Source organism: Lissotriton helveticus, chromosome 7 (genome assembly GCF_964261635.1).
Source record: "Lissotriton helveticus chromosome 7, aLisHel1.1, whole genome shotgun sequence".
Classification (NCBI taxonomy): domain Eukaryota; kingdom Metazoa; phylum Chordata; class Amphibia; order Caudata; family Salamandridae; genus Lissotriton; species Lissotriton helveticus.
Window position 1 is genome coordinate 466,734,910 of NC_136068.1, and position 25,284 is coordinate 466,760,193.

General features: G+C 45.7%; 1 protein-coding gene across 1 annotated transcript in view; it reads right to left on the reverse strand.

Moving 5' to 3' along the window:
• The window catches only part of DOC2A (double C2 domain alpha), a 1,310,014-nt gene that overhangs the window by 988,032 nt on the left and 296,698 nt on the right, over positions 1-25,284 (reverse strand). The gene's annotated exons all lie outside the window — the stretch shown is intronic.

The window sequence follows — 25,284 nt, forward strand, 5'->3', positions numbered from 1 at the left end:
TTATAAACGAAGGTTTATACTTACTTGTAAAATACTTACATTTAAATGTAAAACCTTAACCAAGCATATGCTTATACTATTCATGCCCTTACAAGAAATTTGTTGTAAAGATATGTGTGTTAAAGGCTTATGCGTGGTAAAATCCTGCATGGTAACTTGTGCTAATGATAACCACATTGTAATGGCTGTATTGGAAAAGCATGAATGGTAACAGCATGCGTTGTTCCATCATACATCCTTCTCATGGAGCAGCATGGCTCGATCGGAACCATTTTATGGGGCAAATGTGGTCTAGTTGTTTTGTGTTTGTGTCCCCAGACATGTACACTCTCCTTCCGGTAGGACTGAATGGGCAGAAGAATACTCCAGCCTCTTCTAGCCTCGCTTACTGTATCACTGCACGAAATGAAGATCACCACAGGATATATCTATCTTCTCTCTCCCTGACTGCTGAAGACAGCACTCTCTGATATTTCACCTCTCCCCTCTCTCTCTCCCGCTGCTTGCATGCAGCATCTTCCCGTCCCAGTATGATTCTGTCTCGTCTGGAGGCCGCCGTATGTTTTGTTCCAGTATTTGCCGTCACAGCTCGGGAACAGATGGATGTCATCAAGTTCCAAATTATGAATCTATCATAAGACCCTCCTGTTGCCAGAAGATAATGCGCAATAACTGGAGAGGCATAAAACATAGGGTCCTCATTTCATTCATTTACATACTTTATTTCGGTCATAGGCCACAAAAATATGTAGTTCAGATAAAGATTCAATATGAAATAAAAAAATTAAAAATAATACAATAGAAAATCATAAAATACATCATTAGTAACGGATTTAAAATCTATAGAGTCATACAATCCGGTTTCCTAGCAAAAAAGCGTTAATTAAGTGGCCATGGTCAGTGATCAAGTCCACACTAGGATTGGAGCGGAAAGAGATAACATTTTGCGTCAGATGGGCCAGATGCTCTCAAGGGGCCTTATTTATGAAGGCCTTGCGCCACCGGTGCGGCACTTTTTCCCATTTTAAAAGTGACGCACCGGTGGCGCAAGGCCTTCATAAATAAGGCCCAAGGTATTTAGGAATGAAAAACACTACAACTGAAGACGTGTCAACTTTGCATATTCTCATCGCTGCCCTGTTGCTTCGGATACCTAGGGAACGACATAAGGGTACTATCCAGCGTCGACGTTGTTTACCATATTTCTGGCGAAAAAATAATAGATGGCCTATCGTTTCATCAGCTCTTCTACATACAGGGCATGATTTAATGACCCCGCGGTTATCTTTCCATTTCGCTGACACTGTGTGTAGTGGCAAAATCCCCAGCCAAAGCTTGATATATGGTGCTTTAGCAAAGGGGTGATCTATTTCATCCAAATAATTCTCAAAGGATGGGTATTGTTTGAATTCAATAAATTATTATCTGCCACCTCCAGGGTGTCCAAATTACTGTGGCCCCAAAATTCTGCGCCATAGGTAGCAGCAGCCACTGCTTGAGCCCTCCAAACCTCAAGTATAGGGGAAATTGTGTGAAGGGGTGATTTATTAGCAACTTTTACTAAAGCTAATTGGTGTTTCAAATATTAAAGTGCTTTTAGTGATTTTATTTACCCAAGAATGTGTAATAAACAGCCAGATACCGGGGTAACCAAACTCAAAAACTCTTTCGATATGTCCTCCTTCTATGGATATAGTCACTCTAAAGCCCCTAAGAGGACGATTAGCCATCATTTTAGTTTTAATTTAATTTATGTTCAGGCCACAGTCCAAACAAATAAACTGAATTTTCGCAAGAGTCTCGAGACCTCTGGGAGTCTTGAAAATTAACGTGTCATCTGCCAGCAGCTGGCATTTTCAACTCCTTCAAGAACCGGGCGTTGTTGTCGCAGGTCATTAGATAATCTAGTGAGTACCCATTAGTAAACAACAGGAACAGCGTCAGGGCAAGAACCCAGCCTTTCCACACACCCCTGTCAACCCAAAATGGAGCGGTATATTCCCGGTTTGAGCCCAAGCGAACTTGGGCCAAATTTTCACTATGAATCCGCACAATGACGGAGAGAAGGGGATCAGGCAGCCCCAGGTCTCTATGCGTGCAAAACAATCTACCTCTTGGGACCATGTCATATGTTGCTTCGAGATCTATAAAAGTGGCAACGTGGCATAGAGTTTACCACTACCAGGCCATCTCTTTCAACCTCAAAAGTTGAAAAAAATAGACTTGGTCGAACGTGCTGGGCAAAATCCTGGCTGAAAGTTTGTCAGGACCTTGTTTTCTTCCATTCGTGAGAGCAACCGATCTAAGATTGCCTTACAGAAAATGCTTGGGTTGAATCAATGAAGCTAATAGCTGGGTAGGTAGTTCACCGGATCCAGTTTTGAACCTTTCTTGTGGATAGGGATAATTTCTGCCCCCTTCCATGATTTAGGTATATGCCCTCCTGTCATTATGACATTAGGGGCCCTATGTATCCAGTCTTTTCCCCGTTTGCGAATGGGAAAAAGACTTTTGGGATGTATCATCCCAAAAGGCCATTGCAAAATAGAGAATTGCAAACTTTGCGATTTTCTATTTTGCGAATGCAATTAAAGAATTGCAAATTACGATTCCTTATATGCAATTCTGGAAGCACCAGAAATTTGCTATTTGACCTTAAGGAATCCCAAATTACCACCAACTTCAAGTTGGTGGTAGTTTGCGATTTTCTAGAAAAAAACACTTTTTTGCTATTCCCAAAGTGCCATATGGCGCACAGACATGCCCTTAGGGCATGTATGTGTGCAAAATGTGCACACATGCATATTTCAGGGATGCAACAGGGTGTCCTTTTGGCACCCTTGCACCCTTGAAATTGCATTTGCAAATTGCGATTACCTATTTGGTAATCGTAAATTGCGAATTTCTTCCCATTAATTCCCATGGGCCTCTAGGCCCATAGGAATGATTGGGAAGGTATTCCTTAATTGCGATTCGCAATTTGCGAGTCGCAATTAGGGAATATGTAGAATTCGCACATTTTTTTGCAAATCCTACATACATTGCATTTTGCGATTCTCAAATTGCGAATCGCTAAGAATCGAGATTTGAGAATCGTGAAACTCTTTTTGGGTACTTATGCCCCTAGGAATACAAGTTAGATACGGTACCCAAATGGGTGAGTCAGATATAAAAAGATTAACTGGAATTCGATCCAAACTAGGGGACTTCCCTGGTTTCTGGGATTCTAAAGAACATTTCATTTCCATGGTGGAAAAAACCCTTCAGTAAATATGGTGTCAACGGAGGGCGGGCAGAGAGTTAAACCAATACTGGGACCAGACTTGTCTGTGCACACAATCAGTAAGATCGGGTAAAGAACTGTATTGGGTTTTTAAATGAGTCACCCAAACTTGGGGAAAGATATGAGATTCTGGCCTCATTTCAATAGACTTACCCCATGTGAAATTATGTGCCAAAAAACATTTGATTCCTCAATTGCACAGCAGACAACAAATAACTCCAAATAGCTCAATGCCAGGTAGATTTTGCACACTTTTGGGCAGATTTATAAGCAGGTATAGCTATCTTAATATCTTGGGCAATCCACCCCTTAAGGGATCCCAGGAGGCACCTTTTTGCCACTCTGCAGTCTTTCTTGTAACATGAAGGATCTAATGTCACATCCCGGTTCTGGGAGGAGGGTTTAGTAAAGAACTGCACTTCAAGTCCCTTGAAGCATCTGGTGTGTGCACCCATGACCTTTTCAGAAGTAAAATGTGGGAACTTTGAAAGTGGTGGGGCATAATATTTGCAGGACTTCACCCATTGTTTTTCAAAATTTGCTTTATGTTAAAGATTACCTTAATTTTGCCAATGCAAGCATTTTGTTTTGGGTACCTGTTTATGCCGAGCATTACATACAATATTCCAGTACCAGAAATTTACCATTGATACTGCCCATGTACTAAGGGTGGCTTGTATGTCAAAAACTACCGCCATTATTTCAGAGCCAGCATTTTTTCATGATTTGCTTCCCCAAACAGATCAGTACTTAATTTGAGCTTGTGTTCAGCACCGGCACTTAATTGTCAGCTCCTGCGCTTATGACAGTTAGTCCCAAGGTGGCACTGTCTGGCTAATTTAGAGATGACCACAACAACAGTTAATTATTAATTAAATATACTTTTAAAATTACTATTACCTGCTGCCCAATCCTTTCATATAGCTTTAGGGACCTGAAATAGTTGGAATTGTCATACTTGTAGGAGTTTGATGATTATTAGTTGTGTTTTTACTATCATTAGCAGCATAGGAGGGGCAATATGTTGTGCAAGCTGCAGTGGCCTCCTTAGGAGAGCCCGGGCACTTTTTTTTCTCACAAATGTAGCACTAAACCAGCCCTCCAGCCCCAAAATGCCACGGCTACACTCTCTGAGGCAAAGAATTACCTCCAGTGTGGGGACACACCATTGTTTTTACCCGGAACCTGTACTGACCGCACTTTAGCCCTTTGCCTTATCCCTGCGCCCTGCACCCTGCATCCGCACTTTAGTGTTGCTCCCTGACTGGACATGCAAGGGAGGGGCTGTTGGGCCCAATACCTGCGAGATAGCGCTGGAGCGCTATAAAGGACGCCAGCATCTCCCACAGCGCAGGACGCACCATTGTTTTTACTTGGAACCTGTACTGACCGCACTTTAGCCCTTTGTCTTATCCCTGCACCCTGCATCTACACTTTAGTGCTGCTCCCTGACTGGACCTGAGAGGGAGGGGCCGTTGGGGCCAACACCTGCGAGATAGCACCGGAGCACTATAAAGGATGCCAGCATCTCCCACAGCATTGAGGCACATAGCAGAGTGGTAAGAACAAATGGCTGTGTCCAGAACACTTTGGAGCATATTTCAGCTAGTGATTAGGAGTGTGATTATCAACCACCTACCAAGCATTCTAGAAAACCCGACACTCCCCCCCCCCCTAGTATTGATAGGGGACCCGTGTTAAAGGCTAGGGCAACCCCTTGCATAGTACAAAAAAAGGCTCCCAAGAAGGATAAGCGTCTATCAATACCCAATCCTGGTGACTGGGAAAAAGCTATAGCCAGCACCAATTTGCGTACGCAGAATGAAGTTATGAAACTAAAGGGGGCGTGGCTACGCGGGCGAGCGGAATGGCCGCCTGAACGTAGAGCTCCGCCCAGCGGGCCGCAAACGGGGCCGTTTCCAGGAGATCCGACACTGCACAGGGGTCGGAAACTGCGAGATGCCAACCCCTGACACCGCCTGATGGAACTGGCCGGGATTGGAGGCCGGGGGACGGCGAGAACGGGTGCAGCTGCGGAGGGGTGGTGAGGCCTCTCGGGCCTCGCCGGACGTTACCCTGCTGCGCCGGAGCGCCTGGTGAGTCCTCTGGGTGGCCCCCTGGTTCCCCCCCATGGCATTGGGGTTGCTGTCGAGCTCTCCCGGGCCCGCTGCTTGCCCCCGGTGGTCTCCAGTAGTGGAGGAGCGGACCCTCGGTTCGGGACCGGCCCTTGCGGCCTAGTCCGGCCTTGGGAGCCGGGGCCTCGATTTTGGTGGCTGCCTGGGCTGCGTGGCGGCGGGCGGGGGAGGCGGGCGGCGGGCCCTGCATGTGATTGGGGGGTGACGTGGGGTGCAACCGGGGGGGCTCTAGGGCGACTTCCAGGCGGCCCCGCATCCCTGCATTTGGTGGGGGTTCCACATCTTCGCCCCCACCACCAACACGCTTCCCCGACTCGCGCCTGTCCCCCAACACGCCCACGTACAGCGCACTCTCCAGCCCTCGAATGCAGCATCCGGCCACCCACGCTACACGCCTGTGAGCATGCTGGAATACCATGAGAAGTCTGTATGGCCTTGGTGACTCATTTGACTGTGCCTCGTTGAACTAAATGCTTGGTCTTCCTGCTACGCTGCCATTTGCTGCCTTGTGACAGTGAGGGTATAGACTTGCCTGCTGGTTCACTGTTGCCACCACGACCCTCCACTGGCCCTACCTACTGCAAGAGCTCGACCTCCAGATTGGCTCCGGGCTGCCGTGTCACCCCGGCATAGGAACCCCCTGGACTGCGCTGTTCTGCCTTGGCGTCCCTGCGACCTCCACGGTGCGGATAGCGCCTAACGCAGAGTGGTGTTTACGACGCCTGATCCATTTGTCCCGGTCTGTACACCTCGCTTGCAAGGTGCCCTGTAACTGTGCTCAACGTTCTTGCTGGTCGCTGTATCTTGACGCACTGGTGCTTGTCCACCGCCATTTCCATCATGGGTAAACGAGATCTTAACCAGCGGAAACTTACCTTCGAAGCGGCTGCCCTCCGTACAGTTGAAGACCCACCCACACATGCTGCGGACGCTGAAGGCCCAGTGACAACGGGAGACACCGCTGGTATGGTCGCCGAAATGTTGAGCGAAATGCGTGCTGGATTTAAGGCCTTGGACTCCCGCTTCGACACTCTCGAAAAAAAATGGTGGACATGGGCGCGAAGATTCAATCGCAGGATCGGCGCCTGGATGTAGCTGAATCCAGAGTTTCCGACTTAGAAGATGGAGCTGCGTCGACGCTGAAAAGATTGGAACGCCTGGAGAAGATCCTTAAGGATGTTGCTATTAAGAACGAGGATTTAGAAGCACGCAGTAGGCGCAATAACATTCGCATAATTGGTGTTGCGGAGACGACGGCGACCGGACGCTTTGACACGTTTGTGGAACATCTCTTGATCGAACTGTTTGGCAGGGACACATTCACGGCTGGCTTCATAGTGGAGCACGCACACAGATCGCTGGGGCCTCGCCCTAATCCGGGGTTACCACCCCGGCCCATCATAGCCAGAATCATGAACTTCAGAGACTGAGACGCGGCACTAAAAGCTGCCAGGGAGGCTGGCGAGGTGAAATGGCAAGGCGGAGTGCTATCCTTTTACCCAGACTTCACAATTATGGTCCAGGAAGCGCGCCGAAAATACACTGGTGTCAAAGCCGCTTTGCGCAAGTTGGGGTTGCGCTACGGAATGCTGTACCCTGCCAGGCTCAGAGTAGACGTGGATGGCAGGTTTCGTATTTTTGACTCCCCCGCTGAGGCACAGGAATTTTGTCAAGCTTACAAAAACAGAGGGTCGCCTAGGTCCTCAGGCGAAGCACAAAAATCTCCGCCACACACTGACTCGCAGGCTAGTACTGACCTTTTTGCGGAGAGCGGTCAAGGCTGAATTGTACCCCTTCTCTTTGGAATGGCCGTTCCTTTCAGTATTCTGCGCCTAACGATGATGTAAATTTTGCAGTGTTTTCTATACTTGTTGAGAATTGAATGTCGCCCCGGCCGGGGTACCCGCGTGGCGGAGCGTTGCCACCCCCCACATGGCACGAGCCGTATTGTGCTTTTCTCTTAGTTGGCTTTTACTTTTCGGTTGTATTACTGGACCATTGCATTTGTCGGATGATATTGGTGTTCTTATTCGGGATGGGAGATGCCTCCTGGGGCTTAAGGAGAGGCTGGGTGGTGGGAGGGTGGGAGGGATTGTTTCATTCTTCGGTTATGACATTGCACTGTTTTTATTCATGAATGATGCCTATTTTGCGGGAGGGAGGCGGCTGCTGTGCACACACTTGTTTCATTGTGATTCCTTCGGGTTTGAATGGCTAAGGTAGGACAGCAACCTGGGCCTTCCAGACTTACCCTGATGTCATGGAACATCCGAGGTTTAAATAACACGAGAAAACGACGTCAGGTCCTAAACTACGCAGCGCGACATGGGGTTGATGTATTGTTTCTACAAGAGACACACTTAGTGCGGAATGACTCCTCCTCATTTGCCAGGGGTTGGGGCGCCTACAGGTTCTTCTCCGGCGACAGCAGATATGCGAGGGGTGTGGCGATAATGATACATAGGCGGGTCCCCTTTGTGCACTCAGACAGTGTAATTGACGATGGAGGCAGATATGTCATTGTTACAGGGGTACTTCTTGGCTTCAAGATTACCTTTGCTGGAGTGTATGGTCCCAACTCAGACTCCCCTGCCTTATTCCAAAGTCTCCATGATGCCTTGCTACGCCTGGACACCGATATGTTGGTGATAGGTGGAGACTTTAACTTATTGATGGACCCTGCCAGGGATAGCACGTCTTCTTCCCCAGACTGCAAACCCCGCTCACGCGCGGTACTGACAGACATGTGCACACACTACCCGCTCATTGATATTGAGGCTCGTTTGCACTCTAACACGCCCACTTATACACATCACTCTGGATATCACAACACTAGCACCAGGATCGACAACTGGCTCCTTTCTCCAGGAGTGGCCGGTTGGGTGAAGGATCATTCGACACTCCCACGCACGTTGTCGGATCACTCTCCTATTGTACTGACCCTACTGGTTCCCAGATTGGGGGGATACGAGAGACAATGGCGTTTCCCCGGCAAGGCGTTATCTGACCCGGTCTTCAAGGAAGACATTCGTACAGCGATAGAGGAGTATTTTGAGCACAACACGGGCACTGTAGACACTTGGGCCACGCTGTGGGAGGGATTCAAAGCCACTATTAGAGGGGTTTGCATCACTAAACATGTAGGGGCCTTGCGCGAGATTCTGGCAGCCATGACACGTATCGAGACAGACATATCCAAACTGGACAGAGACACACTCACGGACACCGACGGTAAGGTAGAGGCGAAGAGGTTAGAGCTACTGCAGGAGTTCAGGGATACTGCAGATAGGGAATTGAAATATCTAGGCGCACAACACTCAGCTAGACAATACGGAGAAGGAGACAGACCTGGCAGGCTCTTGGCTCGATTGCTCCGCCCTCCCCGACAGGCCTCATACATCTCTGAATTGGTGGATGACTTGGGCGTTCGACATCAGACCACCCCTGCCATCTGCGAAACCTTTTTATCCTACTACAAAACATTGTACACCTACACTCTGACAGGGGATCATCGCGACCCAGGCCCCTATATCAACGAGATCTCCATGGTGTTCCTGGAGAAGTCTATGCAGGATTTCCTGGCTATGCCTATCGATCCGGACTGCGTCATTGAGGCTATAGATGCATTGAGGGGCTCCTCGGCACCGGGGCTTGATGGCTTTTCGGCCGACTTTTATAAAGAATACAAAGAGGAGCTGGTACCCCGCTTGATAGAGATGTATGCGGAGGCACTCGAAACAGGGGTTTTGCCACCCACGCTCCGAGAAGCTGTCATCATTCTACTCCCTAAGCCGGGCCGGGACCCCGCGAGGTGTGGCTCTTACAGACCCCTTTCCCTACTTAACCTAGACTACAAGATTTTAGCCAAAGTCCTCGCAACCCGACTGTCTTTACTGATGGAGTCTATTATCTCGCCAGCTCAGTCTGGATTTGTCCCCCACAGATCCACCTCCTTTAATCTCAGGACGTTGTTTTCGGTGCTCCACAGAATAGACCCAGATACACCAGCGGCTGCGGTGTTTTTGGATGCCGAAAAGGCGTTTGACTCTTTAGAATGGCCCTTTTTTCTGTCTGTCATGAGACGGATGGGCATGCCGCCGCTGTTCGTCTCTACGGTCGCACTGCTTTATACCGCCCCTAGGGCGCGGCTGCGCCTTAATGGCACTGTTTCTGATAGCTTCCCTCTCTCTCGGGGAACCCGGCAAGGATGCCCCCTGTCCCCTCTGCTATACATCCTGGCCATGGACCCTTTGGTGCGGCACTTTCAGGAACACCACATGCACCGTGGGCTCCAGTTTCGAACGGGTCCGCTTCTTATTTTCCTATACGCGGACGATACCATTTTATATGTCAGATCCCCGGAGATGAATCTGGCGCCCCTGCTTCTGGAGATCACCCGCTTTGGGGAATACTCCGGCCTTCGTATTAATTGGTACAAATCCGACATCTTTCCACTCCCCCCCTCCACTGAACGCTGGGACTGCCCGTTCCCGCTTGAATGGAATGCTGATTCGGTGAAATATTTGGGTATCCACATTCATTTAGACACGGTATCAATGATTCGACTGAACTATGGCCGGGCGTTGGACTTCCTGGAAGATAATATGGCACATTGGCTTCGCCTTCCTTTATCGATGGCTGGCCGTATTGCCATAATTAAAATGATCGTGCTCCCCCGTTTTTTATATCTCTTTAACAACATTCCGATCCCACTCACTAAAATCTTCTTCACCCAACTACGCACGTTGTTGCTACGGTTGGTGTGGGGAGACAAGAACCCGCGAGTTTCCTGGCGAATCCTGACACTGCCTTATGAAAGAGGAGGCTTTGGAGTGCCCGATTTTTTTCTTTACTACCTGGTCGCGCAATGCGCTTATGCACATCCCTGGTTCCACCCAGACGCTCGGATTCCATATCTACGGCCGGAGGCGGACTTGGTCTTGCCGCTTGCCCTCAACACGGTACTGCCAAAAGGCTTACCCCGAGACCCGCAAGACATACAGACTGTTTCCACTACATCATGGGCTTGGATGCAACTGCGGAGACTACTCCAGTTAGACGTGTTGTATTCTCCGGCTCTTCCACTACCGAACCCACACTGGTTCCCAATCACAGCTGAAAAAGTGGTTTGCAACACACTATCCAAATATCAGCTCACCACAATAGGGGACCTGTTCCCAGACGGACATGTCTTTTCAGTGTCAGAGGATCAGCGATTCACTGACAGGACGTTTATGGATTCGTTTGTATTGACCAGAGTGCGATCCATGCTACGAGCACAGTTCCCCTCGTTCCCACTACCCCCAGATGACATGGCTGCCCTAACCTTCTTACTCCAGTCCCACACAGGCGCACATATGGTTTCTAGGCTGTACGGACTCTGTGTGGCGGCCCTTCCTGCTTCGGACGCGAGGGTCTGTGCGGCATGGGAAACCGATTTAGGTAGAACTATCTCGGATGACCAATGGGCCGCTTGTTACCGAGCTACTAAAGATGTCTCCATTAATAGTAGGCACAAATTGATACATTTCAAGTTTTTGAGGCGGTTGTACTTCACACCGGACCTGGCCCACAAAATCGACCCAACCAGGCCTCATAGCTGCCCCAAATGCAAGGCCCCGCATGCCGACTTTGCACACCTTACATGGACTTGTCCCAAACTGCATGACTACTGGCTACAAGTACACCAGATCTTAGGCGACATTCTGGAATGCGAGCTGCAGCCCATACCAGAGATTGCACTGCTTGGTTTTGTGGTTGAGTTCCCCCGCGCCACGCGGAAGCTGGCTGCCATAGGCTTCTTGCTGGCGAAAAGGGAAATTGCTTTATTATGGGTGTCCAGACGAATCCCCAACTCCAAGGCATGGTTACGCAGTCTTGCCCAATGCAACATCAATAGTGTGGAATATTCCACGCAGGTCCCAACAGCTTCACGCCCAGCTGATATCTGGGGCCCATACCGACAGTACGTCAGCAAATTAACACAAGCTACACAATCCCAAGCTGCCAGTTCTATTGTCCCGGAAGGGGTGGGATAGGTATCACTAGCATGACAGTTGAGCTTTGCCTGTTGCGTTATGAGGGTCTTGTCATTAAAACACTACTGGGACGGGGTGGGCGGGAACTGCCGATTCCATGGTTAGTGATGTTTGAGAAAGGGGGGTTTTCTTCTCTATGTCATTGCCTACTTGGCCCCTATTTGATGATGTTGCACAACTGACATCTCCTCATATGTCATTTCCTCGATCATCGTCTGCCTATACTAATGCTGTTACCACCTTAATAATGATTGTTGTGTTGCTGGTCGCTCTCTCTCTCACGATGGCATATTCATTTTCGTTATGTTTGAAAGCATGTATATCTCTTTACGTCATTCTTCCACATGTGCGATTCCACTGTAGAACTGGAAAAAGGAAAATGAGTCTTCTAGAATGTGTTGCACCGCCTGTAATACTATTGGTCACGTCCTCCAGCTGCTTATTTTGTATAATGACTGCTACAGTTCTCATTGCACTTTGTTTACTATGTGGTTGTATGCTTGTACGGACCAATCTAAATTGGATGGATTAGATATTTATCTTAGGGAAACCTTAAACAGCCTAAGTAGCAGATTAAGGATAATTGAATAGGCATTTTCCAAATACCTGGATAAATGTCTGCCTATTGCATCAGAATCAGCTAATATTCAAAGTAGCGGCACCTTCGCAAGCATCATGTTGGATTTTATTGGCTCTGCCAGCTTGCCTGGTGAGAAGTGTGCAGGGCCAACCAAAGGGCTTCTAGCACAAACTGTAGATAATGTATAGAATTTTAACCAGCATGTGGTTAAATACTCAAACTACTAATTCTGCTGCCAATAATCGACTGAAATTGATGGGGGGGCTCATATAATAGAGAACGACAAACCCCTATTTCCAAAGTAGAGACTCTTTACCCGGCAAACTTCTTGGCCTCGGCTGGATCGAAGCATTTGGTAGGTGCAACTAGTAGTAATATGCCTGGGCCCGAGCGATCTTGAGTTAGAGCCTTCCACAACCCACATGGATTTACTCCCAGATGTAACCCCGTACACTGTGGTGCTAGCAAATGTCCCAAGGCTGAGCCGTGGGGTGATTGAGTCCTGGGACGTTTTAAGAAATAAGTCTCTATTCTGACTGGGAGCTAGGATGGACCTAACTGAGAGACTTTATACAGAGTTCAAAATGGCTAGAAGAGTGAGTTGGATAGGGAGAGGTCATAAGAACTTGTCTGGAGATTGCGTCATATTAAATTTCAAAACCCTACAACCAATACAGACGATCTTGAGTAGGGCTGGAAGTCACCATATTTCATGCCAAAATATTAACTTGGTTCCATTAGGATATTTTTACAAACCTACTTGTTTAAATGATTGACTCAAGTAAGGGAATTCCTGCTGTGATTGGTAACCCCTGGCTTAGTGTTCCAACTCATAACCGTTTTGAAATACTTCCAAATCTTGAAGTCGTTGACTGACTATGTTCAGTAGCTACTAGTTTGGCTGATTCCTCTGACAGCCCAATGATGCCTTTATCTGACAGTTATATTGTTACCCTTTCTAGTAATGAAAACTATATTTTAACTAGTGACATATGTTTCCAGGTTCTAACACCATTACAAACTATTAAGGGTAGTGATTCACTTTTTACATTAGAAGTATCAAAGGCTGTCAATATTAATACTATATGCCGTATCGCACAAATCACCTCCATACTATCCCCCATTTTATCTGCTGACGTTATGGCCTTAAACGCACATACAGCTCTTGCTACATCTCCCAACATCCTGGCCGCACCATTATCACCCTCCATACCAGAAGCTGACTGTATAGTACCCATTAATGGTGAAAATATGGAGGTAAATTCTGGAAACAAGAGGAAAAATAAGTGTCAGTTTGTGTTTGGAATGTAGCAGGCTTAAAAACCATAGTGACCAATCAGGTTTGGATTGACTTTGTAAAAAAAAATTGACATTGTCAGTCTCCAGGAAACCTGGGCAGAGGACCCTAACCATATTAACGGCTATAAAACCATGCACACACCAGCTGTAACATCGTCCCATGGTAGAGCCAAGGGGGGACTATCTACTTATATTTCAAATTTTGTGAATATTGGGAGAATCACAATGACTGTTGATGATCGTTATTACCAGATTATTAGCCTTTCTGTTGACAAATCATTTTCCATGATTTTAGTGAATTATTATAATAATGTCCCACAGGAACTGATTGAAGGGACAATGCGATCCATATGTTGTTATCTACAAAACCTACAGGAGTTCGCAACTAAAGATGTACTTATTATTTGGCGGGGGACTTCAGTTCCGCCCTTTGTCAATATGCGGAGAAAGGGGTTTGTGGTATTTCCTATGACAAAGATATGAGTTTCCCCCATGTTCTGCACACTATGGGGCCTATTATGATGGCGGACGGACCTGAGTCCATCCGCCACCCCGGAGTAGGAGGGACCATCCGCAGGGGCAGCGGCGGTCCCTCCTTGCAAATTAGGATGTGACCGCCACCCTGGCGGTCACATCCTGTATTATTAACATTGCAGCGAGTGGTGCTTGAAGCAGCACCTGCCGCAATGTTAAAAATGTAAGCTGTGCATTTGCATGCACAAAGCGGCAGGCACCGCGCGGTGCCTGCCGCTTTGTGCACGCAAATGCAGGGGGGTACCATAGGTACCCCCCATGTGCACCCCCCACCCCCTCTTCACCCCTGGGGGCCCGCAATGGGCCCCCAAAGAAAAGTCCGTATGCCTTTGCACGGCGGAAATGCCGCAGTGTAAAGGCATCGCACCGCTGACATCCTAATATGGCTGGCGGTGTCTGATAGACACCGCCAGCCATGTTAGAGCTTTTCCGCCGCGGTTGTAAGCCAACCGCGGCGGGAAAGCGGTGGACTGAAACCAGGACCCACCAGCCATCCTAATGTGGCGGTGGGTCTTTGGTGGGTCCGCAGAGGATTTTCCGCATCCGCCGGGCCGGCGGTGGCTTCCGCCGGGCCGGCGGTGGCTTCCGCCGGCCCGGAGGATGCGGAAAATCCTCCATTATAATGTGCCTCTATGTATGGAGACTTGCTAAATGATTTGATGTTTTTTCTTGATTTAGGCTTTGTTAACACTCTATGCACACCGTCTGTTCCCTTTTGCCCTACTTTTAACGGCCAAGGTACATTTTCCACTATAGATTTTATTTTAACATCATGTAGATATTCTTCACGAGTTAAGGATTTTATTACACATAAGATATCCTTGAGTGATCACTTTCCTTTAAGTATGGGTGTTTTAATGCATAGTCACGAGTTTAACACGAGACGTAGTTCTACTGACTATGTAGGCAAAATCACTCTGTCTAGACAAAATGGGTATGCGCTACGCTGGGCTAAATTGAACCAAGTTGAGTTTTTGAGTAAGGTCTTGTTGAATTGCAATGACCTGTTTTTAGTCTGCCCGGATGAAAGAAGCACACACAAGGATAATATTGAAGGTTTTTCCGTTATATCAAATTATATAAGAAAAGCTCTTTTTGTGAAAACACATAAAAAGACACTCAAAAACAAGGGTGGTTTGAATCAAAATGTACGAAGGCCTATACCGAACTTAAGTACACCCTGCACACCATAGTGAAAAACCAGGATGACATTAGAGAGGCAAGAAAGGAGTACCAGCGAGCTATAAAAGATAGGAGAAACGCCTTAAAAGAAGATGCTTGGTGAGCTTTACATGAGCTTCTGCAATCAGAGACTCTTCTGCCTTTTGGAATACTGTTAATGCGCTCTTCCTGGTTAATAGAGACAAGGCAACCATAGAGATAGCTATTAGCGAGGCAGAGAGGATTGAGCATTACTCGGCGCTGTATAACAAACCATCTTCTATGACACAAGGCAATTAACTCATTGCGAATGAGACTGATCAATTGTTAATAGACCAATACAAATACTTACACTTTGACTTAGCGAGGTAAATACTGGCATAATTGCAAGTACGGGCAGTAAGGCCCCAGGGCCGGATGGCACCCGTGGACCTTTTTAAATCTAATATGACATTATGGGGTCCACTTTTAACACCAGTTTTTAACGCATACAGTTCTAGTGGATTTTTGCCAATGTGGTATGAGTCAATTCTGGTCCCCATTTTTAAAAAAGGGGACAGAGCAAATCCAGCATGTTACAGGCCAATCTCGCTGTTGGATTCTACAGTTAAAATTATAGGGGGAGTTTTATTAAATAGATTACAGGAATGGGAGGAGAATCAGTCGATTATAAGCTATCTACAATATGGCTTCTGTAAGGGCCTGGGAACAATAGAACAGGGCCTCAATCTTACTGTCCTGTTAAGTAAATACACAAAGGCAAAGAGGGGCAGATTATTTTTGGCATTTGCTGACTTGGCGGCGTTCGATTGTGTCATTCATGACAACCAGTGAAGGATTTTAGAGGGGATGGGGGTGGATACCGTTTTCATTTCTTTTCTGAGGCAGCTTTATTCGGGGGCAATGGCGAGGGTCCGCTATGGGGTCGGGAGTGTATTCACTAATCAGTCAGTCAGTCAGTCAAATTAACTTTATTCGATTTGATAAAATCATACAAAGTACATAAAAACAGAATTTTTTACAATTAAAAATGGATTAAACAGTTACTTTGTAAACAAGTTAATTTGGCATAATTTTCTATTAAAATCTTTAAAAGCGAGTTATATACACTGGTTTGGCAAATTCATAAGTCTTCTAGATCTGGATGCCGCCACTAGGAAATTGGCCATGGCAAAAGTAATGCATATATTTCCTAGGGATTTTAAATATAGCATGGCTGGTCTCACCTGGGAGAAGCCAGCTTCTCTTAAGACTGGTAGCAGATGTTTTTTCCTTTGTGCAGAGAAGAAATCACAAAACATAACAAAATGCATGGTGTCCTGAACTGAAAAATTGTCACAAGTGCAAGGGGAAACTAACTCAGGTTTCATCCACATATTAAAATTACCCAAATAAAAATGAATAAGGTTAAATCTAAATTTAGTTAACAAAAATCTATGAAAGGGGTTTGTGACAAAACATAGATAAGGTTCAATTGCTAATGACTGAATTGACAAATAATGCATTCTAACAGCCGGCTTTGATAATTCTGATTCTTCTCGCAACAGGCGTACCCTAGACATAAACTGTTTTTTTGTGGAAATCACATCCTGCTTTGTGATGCCAGGAGGGAAGGTGAATAGGTCTGGGCGTCCCAGGTCAGTAAAAGATTTTTTCAAATACGCCAACCAAGGAATCGTATGACTATTCTCCTGACTCATCACGTCCCTCATGATCATGTGATTTAACATTAATTCGGGGTTTAGCCAAGTCTTAAACCAATACATTAGTGGTGCCAATCTTAGTTTATCCTGAACATAATCCAAACCGAGTTCTGTATGAATAGAAAAAACCGGAGAGGATTGGGGGAGGGACAAAACGGATCGTAAGAATCTATTCTCTGCTACCTGGATATTATCCAGGCGCACATAGCCCCATAGAGATGCACCATATAAGGCCACAGGGAGGGATTTGCTATTATATACATTGATGATGGCCTTCATAGGTCTATGACCCAATCTTTTTGCAAAACCTAAGATGGCCATAGATGTCCTTGTGACCGCTAGGCTTTTGGCACGTCTCTGGGGCCCCCAGGTGCCCCTACTATCGAAAAGAACTCCCAGGTAGGGGAATACAGGGACTCCCGAGACTACCTCTCCTTTACAAAAGAAGGTTTTCGTCTTCGTCTTAGCCTTTTTCCCCTGTGGTCCTACGACCATGGTGTGGGATTTAGAGGCATTAACCCTCAGGTTAGTATTCACTAATCATTTTAGTGTGAGGAGAGGAGTGAGACAAGGATGTGTCCTTGCACCTTTCCTTTTTACTTTGTACATCAATGACTTAGGTAAAACATTGGTGCAAGAGTGCAAGGACTTACCAGTGGTTGGGAAACGACATATCCCCGCACTTCTCTATGCGGATGATGCGGTTCTTATGGCCCGCATGCCGCTGGGACTTCAAAGGGTTGTCACTAGTTTTTCTAATTTTATGTCAGATTTGGGTCTTACCATCTATCCTTCTAAGACGTTTGTAATGAATTGTGGGGCAGGTTGCAAGACAACTAGAACACTTTTTATTAACGAGAAGCGGATTGAATGCACAAAAACTTTTTCTTGTTTAGACATTTTATTTGATCACACAGGGTCCTGGACCCAGGCAGCTAAGGCCAGGAGGTTATTGTTTATAAACGCTCTGACTGCGTTATCAAATTTTAGCAGAAAATTGGGCAGCCGGCCGTCTGTAGAACTGCTACATATATACAAGGCAAAATGTGTAGCAGTCGCCTATTTTGGAGCGGGCATTTGGGGGTATGCAGACCTGAGTTCTATTCAGACAGCTGAAAATATGTTCTTCAGGTTTTTGTTGGCAGTTCCAAACAGCACCTCCACCTACATATGCCATAAGGAATTAGACATGCCATATATAGGGGACATTATAAAAATTCCTCCAGTCCTCCTGTGGCACAGGATCTGGATCTCCGACCAAACTGTGTTCAATCGCCAGATTTTAGCGGACAGCCTGGGGCTGGATGGGGTGAAGCATATTAGATGGCTAGAATATGTTAAAACTTTCTTATTGAACCTAGGCGATCAGGAATAATATAATGATCCTACTACCATGGGTAAGATATCCAGGAAAGATCTTAAAAATTGCTGTATGCGTTTACTGGGTGAAATTAGAACGACAACTGAAATGAGAAAATTAACGGTCCAAGCCCACCATTTCACCCTGATGACTTTAACAATTCAGCCATATATTAGTTTGACCACAGGCGATTATGATAGATTCTTATTAATGCGTTTTCTTCTGGGTATTTTACACAGATCGTTAAGCTTCCCAGAATTAAACGATTGGTCAAGAGTGTTAAACAAATGTCCGTGCGATGATGTATCTGTACAGTCGACCCTTTACATATTATTCTTCTGTAAATTTTATTCTGCCCTGAGAAGAAGGTGGATCGCTCCTGTATTGAGAGTTTTTGGTCTGAAGCAATGTCGTCCAGCATTTGTGGTCCTGCAATCCTTGGAATCAGAATTTGTCATTGCCTCCATGACAGTTTTCTTAAAAAATGTTTTGCAATGTAGAAAATCTATTATGATGTGATTTTATGACAAGTATGATTATGTGCCCAGTCCCTTCTTTTTCTGTAATTATGTTATGATTGTACTTTAATAATTTTTCAGTAAATTTGTAATCATGCAGATATTGTAATGTGCTTTTATGGTTATTTTGTAAGTAACCGTGTTTAACTTTGACCTCCAGTGTGCCAGCACCAGCTATTGCCATAGGTGCCCCCTTATGTCAAGTATTACTTCCAGACGCTCATGGACTGCATTTAGCCTTGGGGACCTTCCCTTATACCTAGAATTACCTCCAAAGTTCCAGTGTTAGTACTTCCCACCACAGGTGCACCCATGCCAAGAATTTCCACCAGTATGCAAGCACCAGCATTTTCCCCACAAAGGCCCATTTCATGAATTGAAAAACAAATTCTGCAGCACACTTATGGGGAAAGTAAAGTTAAGGCGATGTCTCAATGGACATAAGATGCAAAGTTCAAAGGCGAAGAAGTTGTCCACCAAATTAAAGAATCTTCTTTTATTGTTCGTACATGAGCCAGCCGACACGTGTTTCGTCGCAAGAAACCACACTGTTTCTGCGACTCCTCAGGGCTGTAGGGGAGAGGTGTGAGAACAACAGGTCGCGGTGCCGGTGATAATTCCGACCCGGCTCCGCTCGAGACCGGGTGATGTTGAAAACACGGGTTGCGTACAATGGAAAGATGTTTCTCGCGCAGTGCTGTGGTGGCCCTTAGTAGGAAGACCTGGTTTCTCGAAGTGTGCGTATTAAGGCTGAACAGGACCTCCGTGTCTTCAGAGTTTAAGGCAAGGGGCCTTATAGGACAGTAAGTCCCCGAAGTGCGGGGATGCTTCAGGCGTGACTTCTCCGAGTCTGTGTTTCTGTTCCGGGTGCACCCGGAACAGAAACACAGACTCGGAGAAGTCACGCCTGAAGCATCCCCGCACTTCGGGGACTTACTGTCCTATAAGGCCCCTTGCCTTAAACTCTGAAGACACGGAGGTCCTGTTCAGCCTTAATACGCACACTTCGAGAAACCAGGTCTTCCTACTAAGGGCCACCACAGCACTGCGCGAGAAACATCTTTCCATTGTACGCAACCCGTGTTTTCAACATCACCCGGTCTCGAGCGGAGCCGGGTCGGAATTATCACCGGCACCGCGACCTGTTGTTCTCACACCTCTCCCCTACAGCCCTGAGGAGTCGCAGAAACAGTGTGGTTTCTTGCGACGAAACACGTGTCGGCTGGCTCATGTACGAACAATAAAAGAAGATTCTTTAATTTGGTGGACAACTTCTTCGCCTTTGAACTTTGCATCTTATGTCCATTGAGACATCGCCTTAACTTTACTTTCCCCATAAGTGTGCTGCAGAATTTGTTTTTCATGTACTTGGTGTGTCCCAATAACACATCGTGAGGGGTTACAGGGCTTTTCCTCTCTTCTGCATGCACCTTTTTGCCTTCATACAACCAACTGTGCGCCATCCTAGCAGTGCGCCCTTTTAGTGCCTCACACCTGAAACCCTGCTTTTTTTCTGTTTAACCATTTCATGAATTACTTCTAGTATGTCGGGACCTGCATTTTGGCATGGGTGCCTTTACTTATGCCAAGAGGTGACTCTAGTATGGCAGTAGCTGAGCAGCTGTATATTAGCTTGGGTGCCACCATATGCTCAGAATTATAGTGAGTATGCTATAACCAAGGGCAGATTCACACTCATAAAGCACACACACAGGCACACACATATTCACTCACACTCCCTCACTCATACTCACTCCCTCTCAAATTCACTCTCTTCCCCCTTACTTACACTAACTCAGTCTCTCACTTACTCACTCTCACTCGTCATCACCACGACTCACTGTGACTCACAAATCCACTCATACCTAGTGGTTCTCACTCTGAATGAAGTGAAATTAGATTTATCAAAAGGCACACATGCCCGAATGTGTCAAGGCGCTAAAAGACTAGGTAATTCAGATGAGAGAAGGGCAAAAAAAGATTTTTCGATACGTCTGAAGATTACTGAGTGCTTTTCTAGAGGAGGCATGGGAATCCAGGCTAGAGAGCTGCTGAGTGAGAGAATTCCACAACTTGGCTGTAGCAATTGAGAAGCTCTACCTCCCCATCTTGCTTTCATAAATTTGTGGATAACGATCATCCTTCAATTTGACAATCGAAGACGTCTGGAGGGGACATACCACTGGAACATAGATCTCATTGCTCCAGGGCCGAATAATGAAGAGCCTTATGAGCAAGGCATAAAGCTTTAAACCTAATGCGCTTTTGTACTGGTAACCAGTGCAGCTTGATTAGTTCGACTGATACTAACAGGCATTTAGGGATGTCTAGGATTAGTCTTTTGCTGCGTTTTGCACTGTTTGCAACTTGGTCAAAGCCGACTTCTTCATATCATGATAGAGTGCATTGCAGTTGTCAATTCTAGATGATATAAGTGATAGTACAACTTATGTGCGCACAGATGTTGGAATAAATTAGAAGACTTTGTGCAGGATCCTAATGATGCAGAAACAGGTGGAATCTGTGTGATTCACCTGCTGGTCAAAGGAGAGCTTAGTGTCCATAATCAAACGTAAAGTTTTGCGAGTAGATGGGGATCAGCAATGATTTTAGCATCTCTGGCCCCCAATTGATGGTCCACATGGATGGTTGATTACCACATATTTGGACCTCCATCTTGTCCCTATTTCATTTTAAACAATTAGCTCTCATACACTTACCCACCATCTTCATACAGTTGTTGAAACTGACTGCGAGTGCCTCATTGTCTATAGCGATAGAGACAATCATTTGGGTATCATCGGCGTAAGATAGGGCCTGTAGTCCAAATGTCTGGACTAGTTTTTCTAGTGGGGAGACATATTTATTAAATAAGTTTAGACTATGGGAAGATCCCTGAGGAACCCCACATGGCAGGGTGAAATAGTCCAATTTAATGTGGTTGATTGTCACCATCTATGATCTATCTATGAGAGAGGATCTTAATAGGTCTAGTGTGGGAGCTTTGATTCCTAAGTCTTAAAGTCGACTTATCATAATGGAGGGGGAGAAGGTATTGAAGGCTGCGGACAAGTCCAATAGGATTAGTACCTCAGTCTGACCAACATCAACCATGCATCTAATACTATCCACTGCTGCAACCAGTGTAATTTATTGCTCCTAATTCCAAATTGAGAAACATCTAGCATATTATGTCTTTCAGTATGGGACGTAATCTGTACATTTAGATGCTTTTCCAGGATTTGCAGCAGTACAGAGAGCAAGGAGATGGAACGGTATCCAGATTTGGCTTTTTGAGTAAGGGTCTGACTGCTGCTTTTTTCCACATACGTGGATAGCATCATGTGCTCATTATTTTGTTCATGAGGGAGGTTAAGGTTTGAGCAATGGTATTGGCTAATAGATGCATTATAGTAGGAGGGCAAGGTTCAAAGGGAGACCCTAATTTTATACCATATAGTTAATGCTCCATTTGTACCCTTCACTATCTGTGGCACAAACTGGAGATGGCATGGTGATGCTGCAACAGGTCAGTATAGACAATATGGGAGACCTATTTATCAATGGTAACTTTATTGAAAATATTGACCTCAGCTACATGAGTAACCAAACACTATTATTTAAATTTGCATATCACAGACTGAGGGGAGCGATAAGAAACCTATATTCCACATTTCCCAATGAACCGCCAACGTTGGCTGCATTACAAATGTCCATCACTAATCCCAGTAACGCCCATATGGTAACCAAACTATACAAGCTCTTACAAGACGATATAGCAGGTATTACTAGTAAGGCTCGAGAGCGCTGGAATGCTCACCTAGAGGCGCCTTTAAATGAGGAAGACTGGCACAGTTGCTGTGCATTAACAACATCGCTCACCCCAAATGGCAACCTATACATAATCCACTATAAATATACACACCAAACATACCACACTCCATTTAAATTGCAGAAATGTGGACTCCGGGCCGATGCTAACTGCCGACTTTGTGGGACAGAGAGCGCCGGTTTTATGCATCTCGCATGGCAATGCGCTAAAATTAGGGATATTGGGAGGACATGACTGTGACACTAAGTCATATATTGGAATCAGGAGTAGAGCGTACAGTACATGTTTGTCTGTTGGGCCTGGTACCACGATTGCACTCTGTAAAACGTAAACTATGTGCTGTAGCGTTATTGTTGGCAAAAAAGAGGATATCCATGTACTGGGATAGCAAACGCTCCCCTAGCAAACAACAGTGGCTACTAGACATGGTATATTGTAGAGACACTCTGAAAACCTATGAGGAAGAACTTCCAACAGCCTCAAGGCCGAAAGAATTCTGGACACCTCTAACAAATTATTTAAGATCTAATCCAGATTTGTTAGCCACTTCCACTGTATAACGCGATGTGCTTCATATGGATATTAAAGTATTATATACAGTATTTTACTGTGTATTATAATCATGCATATCACCTGCACTGCATTACTGTAACCTGAGATGTTTGTTGTGCATGTTTTCATACTGAAAACTTTAAAAAAAATAAAGAAATTGCAAACACACGTCATGGTATAAGCTGGAACGTGAGGAGTCAAGCATATATATCATGCTCATGTTTGACCCCACTATTTCTTATTTTTAAGTCATTTAATTATTACATCATCATCAACCATATTATCCAGTTTCTCGGATTCTTGCCTCATCACATATCTAACTACATATAATTTGTATTCATCTAGTAAATGAGAAAATAAAATTGTCGTAAAATGAAAAAATATAAAAATAAAAGAATGCTCTATTTGTTCCACTGTTAGAGAGCTGTATGTGCCCCTAATTCATCTCTGATACCTGAGACGTTGGGCTCATTTGTTAGTGCCAGCTGAGAGTGCATCCATATTTCTTTGGAGTGGGTCACATTCCCTGTAAATTGTGAGAATTTTGGATTGAAAATGATCTGCCAGTTGGTTACAAAAGACCTGGGATCCCTCTGAGTTAATAGGATTTTAAGGGGTAAATAGAAGGTTTACAGCCTTGAAAAGTTGCCTCGTAGATTTGGCCGGGTTTATCTTATTACTGTAGAAGTTAGCCTTTTCTACCATGATTCCAGCTTTATATATAATCTGTAATAAGAGTCTTAAATAGAATTTTTTTCCTGACCCATAATTCTTCCACCAGGTGCATTCTTGTCTCCGGCAAGATTGTCTCAGAGCTTTGAGCCGTTCAGTAAACCAAGGGGCTGATAGCACTTTCCTGTGCCTCTGAGTTTTCTTAAGGGGGCCAGCACATTCAGTGTGGAGCTGAGCCAGGATGAGAACTCCACTGCAGCCAGTTCCACATCCTCATATTCAGTCCCATTCCTGGTCCTAAGTGCCGTTGAGAGAGTCTCATCTGATAGACCCTTCTAACTTCTTCATCCCCTATTAATATTGCTGTTTTGGTCTACTTGTTTATTTGGTATGGAAAGTGAGAACCCAACTGCATAGTTGCTCACATACAAACACGCACACACACTCATCCTTTCGCACTCACTAACTCTGAGCCCTGGTGCAGCTGTACCTGCTGCACCACTGATAGCTACACCACTGACTCACTTCCACTCCCTCTCATAATCTCCAGTCACACACACTATCTACACACACTATCTAGCACACTCACACTCCTTCACTCGCTCCCTTGTACTCACTTTCACTTATTCATACACTCTCTCAAACTCAGATTTTCATTAATTTCCATTCTTAACACTCACAAACACAATCACACTTAATCTCACTTTCAATCACTTACAAACACATTCACAAACACATACACACATGCACAAAGATACATTCTTCTTAATTACTTTGAATCCTTTACTAGCAACTCAGTGTCTCCTTAGCAGAAGCAAAGGAGGAATCTGGGACTGGGCATTGGAACCAGCAAGCCAAAGATTCCTATTGAGAAACCAGACAGAGCAGCAAGGCCAAGTTTAAAGAGAAGAAGACCCACCTCACTCCCTCTCCCAGCTTCTTGATAGGAATGGAAGTGCGGCCCTGTAATAAGCTGGTATGGTGTTGAGGACTCTGCTCCTGCTGCTTTGTGTGGCTTAATATTGACCTTAGGGATGTGCTAATGTGCGACCTGACAGCCCAATTGTAGCAGAAAAACGGTGATGTCTGAGGCTGTGCAGTATATCTGCTAAATAAAATGGATTGTGCTTGTGTGAGGGGAACATAATTGAACTACGCCCTTCACATGTGCAATCCAGCCATCCATCTACAGAGTGCTGAGTTTTTAAACTACAGCCTGCAGAGGGATCATTACTCACTCCCTCAACTACCTCCTCCTCCTGTCATCAGGAGCCTGGAGAGGAAGCTGGGGAGGTTGGCCTGTACACTGTAGCGTTCATGAAAACACGAAAGTCGTGTATTCATGACCACTGTTCAATTGAAGGCTAGCAGGTATTGCAGGGGCATGAAGAGACCCATCGCAGGCCGAATGGCTGCGCCCTGAAGCCCTTGTTAAGGAGCCGCCACTTGAAAGAGGCCTCTGCATATCTGAATGACAGTAACAGGATTCTGTCTACCTGAGTGACTATAACAGAGCTGTCCATACCTGGGCTACCATAACAGGTCACAGTTTCCTGGAGCAATTGTCACAGGAACTCTGTGTACCTGAGCAGGTTTCACATGGCTGTGTACCTGCAA